The 11,932-nt window shown below is 30.8% G+C and overlaps 1 protein-coding gene and 1 long non-coding RNA gene across 2 annotated transcripts in view; one reads left to right on the forward strand and one right to left on the reverse strand.

Annotated features, from left to right (window-relative positions):
* The window catches only part of EcR (Ecdysone receptor), a 171,069-nt gene that overhangs the window by 25,720 nt on the left and 133,417 nt on the right, over window positions 1–11,932 (forward strand). The window lies entirely within an intron of this gene.
* Window positions 8,039–9,002, reverse strand: LOC142241224 (uncharacterized). Its single transcript, XR_012723535.1, has 2 exons — window positions 8,734–9,002; window positions 8,039–8,401 (listed from the first exon to the last, which is right to left on the reverse strand). It is a non-coding gene; the product is annotated as an uncharacterized LOC142241224 (long non-coding RNA).

Raw genomic sequence — 11,932 nt, forward strand, 5'->3', positions numbered from 1 at the left:
AAAAAACATAGGGCTGCACTAAATATTATACGTCAGCCTTAGGGCTGCCATACACTGAAAAACAGAGTTTGCTTTTGTAAGAAACAAATTGTAGACAATGTTTTCTTTTGGCTCAAAAAAAAAAATGTGCTTTAAAACCAAATAAAAAAGTATAGAGGCAAACTTTGTAATGCTTGTCATAAAATCGGAGTTTTTGCTCATGAAGAAAATACTTTATATATATAAAACAAGTAAGTAAAGTCTAAAGTCGGACCAACATTTGTGTTACCACCTCAACTACTTCAGATTTATTGGGAGCTATATAAAGGTTTGCATTTCCAGATACAAATACTTATAATGGAGACAATTTTTTGTACTTTTACAAAATCTCTAGAATTAAAATTGAAATCGGCTAACGCCCTGGAAGGAAACTCAATGTTAATAAAATCATGCATAGTTAGAATAATAATTCTGTTATCTCTACAAAATTTCACGTAAATGGGAGTTTAACTTTGGGAGCTATATCTAAATCTGTACCGATTTCAACCAAATTTGGCACACTTACCGATACTATTAAACGTACTCCTTGTGCAAAATTTGAACCAAATCACGGCAAAACTCTGGCTTTTGAGACCATATAAGTTCAAATCGGACGAAAGATATATATGGGAGCTATATCTAAATTTGAACCGATGTCAACCAAATTTGGTACATTTATTGATACTATTAAACGTACTCCTTGTGCAAAATTTGAACTAAATCACGGCAAAACTCTGGCTTTTGAGGCCATATAAGGGCAAATTGGACGAAAGATATATATGGGAGCTATATCAAAATCTGAACCGATATCAATCAAATTTACCAAGCATTGGTAGAATGTCAATTCTACTCTTTATGCAAAATTTCACGTAAATCGGTAGTAAACTTTGGCCTCTGTGGTCATATGAGTCTAAATCGGACGAGAGATATATATGGGAGCTATATCTAAATCTGAACCGATTTAGCTGATATTTTACACGTTTTTCGAGACTCATAAAATATTCGGATGTACTGAATTTGAAGAACATCGGTTGATAAATACGCCAATTATGACGAGATCGGGGATAAATATATATGGCAGCTATATCTAAATCTGAACCGATTCAAATCAAACCAAAATCAATAGCGATTGTCTTTGTCTCAAAAAAACGACCCTATGCCAAATTTTAGGACGATCGGATTTAAACTGCGACCTGTACTTTGCGCACAAAAATACATGAACAGACAGACAGACAGACGGACATTGCTAAATCGACTCAGAATTTAATTCTAAGACGATCGGTATACTAAACGATGGGTCTCAGATTTTTCCTTCTTGGCGTTACATACAAATGCACAAACTTATTATACCCTGTACCACAGTAGTGGTGAAGGGTATAAAAACCGTTAAACTAACGTTAAATGTAATTTTTTTTTGCAAAAAAAAAAAAGATTATTGATGGTTAATTTTCATAACTTTTGTAGACATTTAATTATATTACTTTTATTAAGTATGTCTCAAACATTTTATGAACGAAAAGTGGGTAAAAAGTTTAATGACCGTTTAATGACCGATTCACAAAAATAGTTACAATGAACTACTGTATGGTTAAAATGTTAAATGATTTGGCGCCAATGATTTTATTCTTTATATTAAGTTCATTTATATTCTTTGTAGGGTGTAAAAAATAACATTTTTCTGAGTTTAACAACGCTCTATGGAAATCTCAGAATGTGGAGTATAATATAGTTCAATTTTCGCACGAGCTAGTTCATACTTCCTGTAAAACAGTTTAATTTTTTTCGGTGTATTTTTCTACGTTCCGTATAAAAATATTTCTTCTTTGAGTGTATATACTGGTCCTCCATTACAAAAAATATTCCTTATATTTTACTATTATTTCAAGTTTTATTATTAATTTTAAATTTAATTACATAATTTTTTTTTGTGCAGAAAAGGCCTTTCATAATTCACAACTGCACTTTACAACTATAAGTTCAATCTTAAAGTTGAAGGTCAGTAGATGTTTTATGTCATTCAACTTGTCTTTATTTTGTTGTTATTTGGTTGCAGTTGCTGTTGTTGTTGTTATTTTCGTTTTTAGATTTTAACTGCAAAAGTGGGAGCAGCAGTACATATCTCTTTCGGACGCCATCGTTGTCGTCGACGTTATTTCTTTACTCTCGTGATGTACTCGTTTTATATTTTTCTGCTTGTTGGGTGCGGATTTGCATTATACTGGGCAGTGCTGCCGCTAGTGAAAAATTGAGTGAAGTAGATTTTGGAAAAAAGTGGAGTAGATTAAATAAAATTGAAGTAGCATACATTTTTGAAAACAAAACAATAGAATTCATTTTATTATACCCTCCACCATAGGGTGGGGGTATATTAACTTTGTCATTCCGTTTGTAAAACATCGAAATATTGCTCTAAGACCCCATAAAGTATATATCCGTCCGTCCGTCTATTGAAATCACGCTAACTTCCGAACGAAAGAAGCTATCGACTTGAAACTTGGCACAAGTAGTTGTTATTGATGTAGGTCGAATGGTATTGCAAATGGACCATATCGGTCCACTTTTACGTATAGCCCCCATATAAACGGACCCCCAAATTGGGCTTGCGGGGACTCTAAGAGAAGCAAATTTTATCCGATCCAGGTGAAATTTGGTACATGGTTTCAGCATACGATCCCAAACAACCATGCAAAAATTGGTCCACATTTCATCCGAAATGAAATGAAATTTGGTACATGGTGTAAGTATATGGTCTCTAACAACTATGCAAAAATTGGTCCACATCGGTTAATAATTGAATGATTAAAACCGCTATGTTCATCGTAATTAAAGGAATAGGAAAAACAATTAGGTAATATGGGGAAAAATTTAAAAATTTGAAGCAGAACAAAAAGTGAAGCAGATTTTTGGAAGAAGGAGTGACGAAGTAAATTTTGTGAAAATGAAGCAAAATACTTCGATTGAAGTAGTAGCGGCAGCACTGATACTGGGTCGGGAGGAGACGAACAGACGACGAGATGTTTTGTTGTGTTTACAAAACTCTATGGGACGACGACGACGACGGACGTTGGCGACGACTATGCCAATTTTAGTCTTTCGTTATGGCAGTGTTGCCAATTTGGTGCGTTTAGCACCAAATTTAGTGCTTTTTGATTTCTAAAAAGCACCAAATTGCCTTTTTGGTGCCTTTTCAAAAAAAGCACCAACTTGGTGCTTTCTGGCATTTTCATTTAGTGCTTTTGGTGCTTGTTTTTATTTTGAACAGTATTAAGTTTAATTGATACAAAAATTTTGATTAGACGTTCAAGAGCCGAAGAAACTAAAATTTATTGCCAAATATAGAATTTGATTGTTATGAAGTTGGTATTGATTATTTTTTAATTAATATTGTTATTTAGGGTACTCTGTAGGAAAGTCGAGCGATGAGTGTCGAATTTTTGAATTTGGTAAAGATGTCATTAAAAACGTTTGTATTAAATTCACAAAAGCACGCTGAAATAAGCAATAGACTCCTTCCATATATTAATATTTTGAAAGTTGAAAAACATCACTGATCAAAATGAATTGGACGAAAGCATTAAAACTGATCAAAGTGTATACTTGAATAGCGGTTCATAATGGTGAGTACTAAGTTCCAGTTTTGTCGCTAAAGTGAAAACTATATCAGTAAAAAAGGCAAAATTATGCATATTTTGCTGAAAAGTTTGTATTCCTTAAAATGAATTATTAATGAAAAGTAATTGTGAAAAAATTACTCTTTTAGCAGCTAAAATCGATCTTAATACCCACCTTAACTTCTTAAAATTGAATTCACAAAAGCTCTATAATACATCTTCGGAAGTTTTTTTTTTTTCTTTTTTTTTTTTTTTTTTTTTAGTAGAGCATTTAATTTTCGATTTTGTGGTGGAAGGTGGTATGTTAGAATTTATATTATATTTTTGGTGCTTTTTGGCCTTGGGGAGTTGACAACACTGCGTTATGGTATACAATGCCGACTACAACGGCGACGACGGGGCAACCATAATAATCTTCTCTTACAATATTACACTCGTGCATTCCACTACATATTTACATGTATGTAGGTATATGCAATGGTATGCTTGCAAGCAGATAGCCGATTACATTTCTGGCGTTGCGTTGTTGTTAGTATGTAACTTTGAGAGAAATCGTGTTACAAAGGCACAGAACAAACAATCGAATCAGTTAGCCAGCCAGCCAATTGGTTGTTCGTTAGGTTTCTTCATTCGTTCTGTTTGGCAAGAATATGTGACGACTGTGAATTGAAACTAAAGCGAAAACGTGAGGGAAAAATGTGCAAAACGAACACGGTTTTAGATATTCATCAATGGTGTTATTGTTGTTTTTATTATTCGCATTAGACGCCATGCTATATTACCATACATACATAGGTGCTACATTTGGAAGTGTTATTTTTATACGCCATGTGTAATGTAATGTGTAATAGGATGAAGGGGGGGGCTTAAGGTAATGCGTTAAGTACGTTAAACATCCATAGACCCCCACTAGTGTGAAATGAAGGTCTTTTTTATGGGAGCAAATAATTTGTAAAATACCCTAAACAATGACAGATATCATATATTAAAAGATATGAATAAACTAAGTAACATACTACATAGCGATCGTTTTAATCATTTATTTGGTTAAAATTGCTAATTCGAATTAGAGTATATCCGTCCGTCTGAAATATAAATATTTTAAAAAATGGGAGTAGAATGAACACCTGTGTGAAAATGGGCTCACCAAATCTATTGGTCCAACACCCTCCTATTGTATATACTGATCTACACAGAAAAAATTTCCGTAGTTAACGCCAAATTTGACTTATGTTTATTGCAAAAAAATTATTTGTTTGTAGTTCAATTTTATTATTTTTTGCGAAATTTTCCACAGTTTTTTTTAAGTATGTCTCAAACATTTTATGAACTAAACACGAGTACACATAAGTTCATTTTTAACTAAAACAAATGAAAATTTTCGTACGATTCCCAAAAGTAGTAAGAATGAACTACTGTATGGTTAAAATGGTCATGATTTGGCGCCAATGATTTTCTTCTTTATTTTTAGTTAATTTTTTCTTCTATGAGATGATGTAATTTCGTGAACTGCAGTTAAAAAGTACAACAGGGCATTAAAATTTCCTGGTTTTAACAACGCTTTGTGGAAATCTCAAAATATGGAGTAAAATTTAGTTCAATTTTCGTGCGTGGTAGTTCATTCTTCCTATAAAACAGTTCACTTTTTTTTCGGTGTACTCAGAATCTCCTCCTGAATCAACTTCACCTGGGGAAGTGTTAGGCCCCTAAAACTTCCTAGCTGATATCTTTTTGGTTCCCCATTCCTATCAAAACAAAAATATATAAATAAATAATAAAAAATAAACTGCGTTCGAAAGAATGGCAGAGTATATGTTTTTATGAATGACAGATACATTGTTGTTTTTAGATGAGGTTCTTGCCGCCATAGCTGTCACTGTCATTTTTACATTCATTGATTAGACCGCGCCATACGGTTTACGCCATGAAATGCAAAATGAGGTGCGGTCATCGTCATTCGCCTTTCATATGAGACGACCAACAAAAAAACCCACAATCCAAGCAATACCATCACAATTTGCAGCAGTGCGCTATTTTCCAACATTTCTAAGCGTTTCAAAAATTTAATTAAATATTCAATACCCAAAACAAAAGTGCACAATAAGACTGCAAAAAAAAAAACTAACACATCATACAGTCAAATGATGTTTTTCTTTAGAACATTTTGTGTGTGAAAATGAATGCACATTAATTACGATATGTTTATTAGGGTAAGACGTTGAGTTTTGAAGACAGGATGTAAAAATCGAATAGTTGCTTAGTTTTTTTTTTTAAATTTATTTTTATTTAATTTAAAAGTCAAATTTCGTAAAATTCTAGTCAATTTTTTGAAGAAGTTAACGATATGTTTTGATACGCAAAAATAATATTGACATACATTTTTGTGTGGATCGAAAATACAACTTTATGAAAACTATAGTTTGCTATACCCCAAAAAAAAGTGAGCCAAAATTAACGAAAATCTAGGATTAATTTAGAAAATTTTAATAAAATATTTTGCTACACACAAAAAAAAATCTGATTCACCAAAATAATTGTTCCAATTAATTTTTTAATTGAAATGTCTTAAATCACATAAATGATAGTATCACTTAAAATTAATTAAATTAAATTTTGTGATTGATTTTTGTTTCAATTGAACAATTTGTAAAATTTATTACAAATAAGTTAACATTTTTTGCAAATTGAAGAAAATTTATTAAACATAATATTTGTTTTCTGTTTAAGAAAATGTAATATTTTGAAGGTGAAATTAAAAAGTTTGTTGAATAAATTAAATTTTTAATTGAATATTTTCTAAAAATCAATTAAGACTTTAATTGGAAAAATTTTCGTACATTTTTTCCGTGTAACTTTAGTAAAATTTATTACAAATAAGTTAAATTTTTGTTTTCTGTTTAAGAAAATGTAATATTTTGAAGGTGAAATTAAAAAGTTTGTTAAATAAATTAAATTTTTAATTGAATATTTTCGAAAAATCAATTAAGACTTTAATTGGAAAATTTTTCGTAATTTTTTTCCGTGCAACTTTAGTAAAATTTATTACAAATAAGTTAAAATTCTTTTTTGCAAATTGAAGAAAATTTATTAAAAATAATTTTTGTTTTCTGTTTAAGAAAATGTAATATTTCAGTCCACACAAGTGGTAAACGTCTCTCTTAACAAAGTTCCGCACGATTCTGCGTTTAGCTCAGTGAAAAAATTGAAGTTAAAAATTTCTAAAATGTATTTAGCGTATTAAGGGCCTGAACTATGGTCGTTATTAGTGTTAAAAATTACTTTCTTATTCGAGGTTTTGTTTTTTTTTTTTTTTTTAGAATAATACAAACATATAAATGAAAAAGAGCATATTTCTGTGAAATCTTGGTCAGATCAAGGAGAAAATTTGGTACTCATCAAATGAGTAAAATTATCTCTATTAAATATTTAAAAGTAAAATTATCTCTATTAAATATTAAAATATAAAAAAAAAAAATTATTTCTATTTTTGAGCCTTTTGGTCCCAACAAAAATATACTGAATTTGCTTTACATCCCAATTTGCTATTTTTTTCTTAAAAAATTTTTAATAATAGGGCTGTTTTCTTTTAGCACTGGATACCCTAAGCCGTGAAGGACTAAAAGAAAACAGAGTACTCGTTTATCCAGGACATTCCAAAAATATGCAACACTGTCATCAGCTGTTTAAAAACAATCACAGAAAAGAAGTGAAATCTTGCATTTTTAATGTATGGAATGCTCCAATTAGTAATAAATATTTACTGCTGCGATTATTTATGACACTATACCACTTTGAATTACATGTTTTTCGATAAATTAGTCACAATAAAGTGCTATTGTGAATCGATGAAGCGTCACTTTATCAAAACACAATATGGCAAGATCGGCGCGACTTGCACTGGCGAGATGTTCTGGATAGAACACCAGTGCAACGATGTTCTGGATAGCCCATACAAATGTTGTATCCAGTGCAACAAGAAAACAGCCCTAATATTCTCCAACCTCGTTACACCCTATTAAACACCCTACACAGAGCCAAAAGACCACATAAAATACCCTATAAATCAGAACAAAGTTTAAAAGATTTCTCTATAGTTTTTCTCCAAGAAGAGCTTCCTCTAAATTTTAGGGGGAATTCCTTTTTAATAAAATTTAGTAGATAACCCTTAAAAATAAGAAGAAACCTTATTAATATTAAGAAGGTGACTGGTAGATATTAGAAGGAAACCTTTTAAATAAAATTAAGATGATTCCTCGTAGAAATATGAAGGAATAAAATTAAGACGGTTACTATTAGAAATTAGAAGCAATTCTTATTAATAAAATGAAGACGGTTACTAGTAGAAATTAGAAGGCATTCTACTTAATAAAATTAAGACGGTTACTAGTAGAAATAAGAAGCAATTCTACTTATTATTTTCTTTTTAAATTATTGTTTTTATTAATTCATTCAATTGTTACAATATGTACTTATGATATTTATACATTAATTATAACTACATAATACAATAAAAATAAAGGTTATGTTTTCCATATTTTGTTGGCTCTCCGAAATATTTCTCGACCACTTTATCGAAAAACATTCAACATCTTCAATTTCGGTTTTCTCGAGCACGAATTAATTCCTCGCTCAATTAAAGTTGATATTATTTCATTCAACAAGCCCCAAGATTTAAAAAGTTCTACTATTTCATCCTTCCTTGATTGAGAAGAAATAAAAATATCGGCTGAAAGTTCATCACACATTATAAAATGTTCAAGACATCGATGTTACTGAAAAAGTTATAAAACGAAGTGGAAAAACTTGATTATAAACACTTCGACAAAATTAAAAAAAATTTATATTTGCATAATTAACACTCTATAATTGTAAAAACATCGCATTTCTATAATAAAAGTTATTTATAACTTAAGGGTAGAACACAAAGGCGAAGAAATTTGGAGTGCTATATAAATATAAAAATGCCAAATGATATAAATTCATTCGTTTAGTATTTAACATCAACTTTCTGTAACTGTTCACTTATGTAATTATGTTTTACAATTTCACTTTTTAACGCCCAAAATTCTATTTTATGTATATTAATTAGATAAAATTCACTTACCTTTTAACACACAAAATTCACAAAAACCACGAGGAACTAACACAAATCGAAACACTTCATTTCACAGCTCAAAGTTGAATGATCGACTGTTCTCTTCTTACTAGTTTAAAATGAAAATTGGCTGATGCAATAGTAAACTACAGTTATTTTGATGTATGTATACGCATTTTAGTAGAATAAGAGGGAAAAAGAAGTTTTCTCCTTATTGTTAGTCGATCTCCTTTTCAATAAAATTAAGATGACATTTACAAAAATAAGAAGTTTACCATCTTAATAATAAAAAGGTGAAAATCTGTTAGAAACAAGAAGTTTTTCATCTGATTAGCACTTTTTATGCTCATATTAAGACGTAAGAAACATATTTTTAAAAGAAAAAGAGCAAATGAGAAGTTATCTTCTTATATTTAGCCGATTTCCTTTTCAATGAATTTTAGATGAAATTTAGGATAAAAATGAGAAGATTTTCTAGTAGATATTTCGTCAATCTTGTCCTCTGTCGCTCTCCTTTGTCACCAAGTTTTTTTAAAAGTCAACCTCCCTATTTTTAGGTGACATTTTTGGCTCTGTGTATAGCACCGCGAATATATCTTCACAGTCAATGTCAATTGCATTGTATAGGTACATCGAAACGAATGAGAGATATATACAATAAAAATCACCGTCATCTTCTACATCGCCATCATTATCATCATCACTTCCTGACATTGTTCTCCACTAACTCAACGATTGACAGTAATGAGATCTGTTTTTATTCGCGATGTTTATCAATGTGCGAAAATTTTCATTTTGTTTGTGGTCGACCAAAATCAATGTTGCCAAATTGTATGCAAAAACCGTTGAAGGAAATGTTTATTTTCTAGGATTGCAAATGACAGTATGGCAACATTGTTTACAAATAACGCCTGCGCGCTTAAGCAGCCCAATGAATGACAAGCAAACACATACAGACATACTCACTCTTCTCATTCACACAACGTACATCTCAAGCGTCAACAATTCTAGTGTGTGTTTCTGCAATAGGAAAATCTTATAAATTTATAAAGTAAGAAAATAATAAAAATAGCCGTAAATTGTTACCGTTATTAATCGATGAGTACAAAATATTTCTTTACTATAATATTTGGGTGAAATGTGTCAGTGTTAAAAGTGAATAGAATTCGTTCTACTACATCTACCACATGAATTTATCTCTCAGATCCTGGTAATATGTGCACTTTGACAGCTGAATATCCCCCATCCCCTGTGTGTGTGCTTTTGAATGAGAGGTGAGCTTAATGGTTCTCTTCATATTCTCATTTGTTTAGGATATTGGTTGGTTGGTTAGGTTGTACAACATCCGGCCTGAGAAAAATGTTTGGAAAAATGGATATTGTGATGTGTGATTTTGGAAAATTTTTAATTTTGTTTTTAGAATTAAAATTAATGAATTAATGAAGGCTTTTCATCCAGGGCTTTTAGTTACACGAAGTTTGTGTAGGATGGTCTACACAACATTTATGAGAGTACCTCAAGTTCATAGTGAATGACAAGATATTTCATTGTAGGTCAAGAACTTTTCTTAATACAAAAAACAATTAAAATAACAACACCAGTGACCAATGTCATATTTTTCAAAGCAGTAATTTTGTCAGTTTGGTTCTATAAGAAATATTTAGCAAAAAAGTGCTTAAGACTGGTATGAAGATATTCAACTTTTAACATTTTGAATAAAGTGAATTAAAAACTTAAATGTTTATTTAATGAACGAAACTACTTATTTTCGAAAAAAATTATCATTATTGTTTTTATACATTAGAAATATTTTTTTTTAATTTAATGTTTATTGGGATACTTAACTTTATTTTTTATTTGACTACAAAATAGTTGTATCGGTTAATTTTTTAATTTATTGCAATTTCAACTTCAACCAACTTTTTAGTTGGAAATAAAGTGAAACTTCTCTATAGTGAAATTCCACAGAAAAAAATTTCACGAAAATTTTCCCAATTAATGTCTTTATTGATTTTTAAAAAATATTCCAATAAGAAATTGATTCAACAAATTTTTTAAATCAAAATAAAAAATCAATCACAAAAATTAATACTATCAATTATTTTTTAATTGGATCAATTAATTTAATTTTTTTCTGGTCCCGTCAAGATTCATAAAAAAATACTTTTTATCGTCAAACGAAAACTTTATTTATCTTAAATTTAATTTCTCAGAATAGAAAACTATTCTTTCAGTGCAAAAGAATGGGAAGATGAGAAACAGGCCGTCTATACGATAGATTGGAGCTATATCTACATCTACAATGCTAATTCTACTCCCTGTGCAAAATTGCAACTAAATCGGAGTTAAAAATTGGCCTCTGTGGTCATATGAGTGTAAATCGGGCGAAAGCTATATATGGGAGCTATATCTAAATCTGAACCGATTTCAATAAAATTTGGCACACTTGACTACACTACTAATTGTACTCCTAGTGCAAAATTTCAACCAAATTGGGGTAAAACTCTGGCTTCTGGGACCGTATTAGTCCATATAGGGCGAAAGATATATATGGGAGCTATATCTAAATCTGAACCGATTTAAATAAAATTTGGCACACTTGGCTACAGTACTAATTGTTCTTCTTGTGCAAAATTCTAAGCAAATTGGGTAAAACTCTGGCTCCTGGGGCCATATAAGACCATATCGGGCGAAATATATATATGGGAGCTATATCTAAATCTGAACCGATGTCAATCAAATTTGGCGCATTTGACTATAGTACTCATTGTTCTCCTGGTGCAAAATTTCAAGCTAATTAGAGTAAAACTCTGGCTTCTGGGTCCATATAAGTGCATATCGGGCGAAAGATATATATGGGAGCTATATCTAAATCTGAACCGATTTCTTCCAAAATCAATAGGGTTCTATTCTGAGCTAAAACACATACTTGTGCCAAATTTGAAGTCGAGTGGACTAAAACTGCGACCTAGACTTTGATTACAAAAATGTGTTCACGGACAGACGGACATGGCTATATCGACTTAGGAGCCCACCCTTAGCATTTTTGCCAAAGACACCATGTGTCTATCTCGTCTCGCAAACATATGCACTAACTTATAATACCCCGTTCCACAGTGTGGCGCAGGGTATAAAAAAAAACCAATCAAAAAAAAAAACAAAGATGTAAAATCCTCAAATTAAGTCTTAATCTAAAGTTGTAGAGGTT

Source organism: Haematobia irritans, chromosome 5, assembly GCF_050003625.1.
Source record: "Haematobia irritans isolate KBUSLIRL chromosome 5, ASM5000362v1, whole genome shotgun sequence".
Lineage (NCBI taxonomy): Eukaryota > Metazoa > Arthropoda > Insecta > Diptera > Muscidae > Haematobia > Haematobia irritans.